The sequence below is a fragment of the Dipodomys merriami genome, unplaced genomic scaffold (genome assembly GCF_024711535.1).
Source record: "Dipodomys merriami isolate MVZ:Mamm:240054 unplaced genomic scaffold, mDipMer1.0.p SCAF_1145, whole genome shotgun sequence".
In the NCBI taxonomy this organism is placed as follows: domain Eukaryota; kingdom Metazoa; phylum Chordata; class Mammalia; order Rodentia; family Heteromyidae; genus Dipodomys; species Dipodomys merriami.
In genome coordinates, this window is record NW_027202433.1 from 169426 (window position 1) to 170182 (window position 757).

Below are 757 nucleotides of genomic sequence, written 5' to 3' on the forward strand. Positions count from 1 at the left end.
CATAGAATTCCATTGTGTATATATACCACATTTTCTTGATCCATTCATCTACTGAGGGACATCTGGGTTGGTTCCATACCTTAGCTAAAGTAAATAGTGCTGCGATACACATGGTCGTGCTGGTAGCTTTAGTGTGGTCTTGTTTGTAAACATGTGTGTAAATGCTCCCAAAAGTGGGATTGCTGGGTCATAGGGAAGCTCTATGTGGAGTCTTTTGAGGAACCTCCATACTACTTTCCAAAGTGGTTGAACAAGTTTACACTCCCACCAAGAGTGCAGTAGGGTTCCCTTCTGGCCACATCCCCTCCAGCATCTGTTGTATAAATATAGACTGCTTCAGAATTTGCTTGTCATCCTTGCGCAGGGGCCATGCTAATCTTCTGCATATTGTTCAATTTTAGAGTATGTGCTACCAAATTGTACACAGAACATTTTTTATATATAAGGTGGAATTGATTTTCTTAAACTAGATAATTCAACAAAAGGTAAGTTCTAAAGTATTGTCGTGAAATTTTAGAACCATATATTTCTTACATAACCACACATTTAAGAATAAAGTCAAGATTGATATGTCAAAAACATAATAATTCCGGATATTTGTTGTTCAAGAGATGTGTAGCAAGAGGAATTCTGTTATTCTATACAAGCCCCCTGTCATAATGAACACAGCAGCAAGTGTTAAGGTTTGTTAAAAGTTTTAATGTTTTGGGCTGGGAAGGTGGATCAATGGTAGAGCACTTGCCTTGCTTGCATGAGA

General features: G+C 38.0%; 1 non-coding gene across 1 annotated transcript; it reads right to left on the reverse strand.

Moving 5' to 3' along the window:
* Positions 1–320: 320 nt before the first annotated feature.
* On the reverse strand, positions 321–425 carry LOC138822772 (U6 spliceosomal RNA). Its single transcript, XR_011370621.1, has one exon. It is a non-coding gene; the product is annotated as a U6 spliceosomal RNA (small nuclear RNA).
* Positions 426–757: the final 332 nt, after the last annotated feature.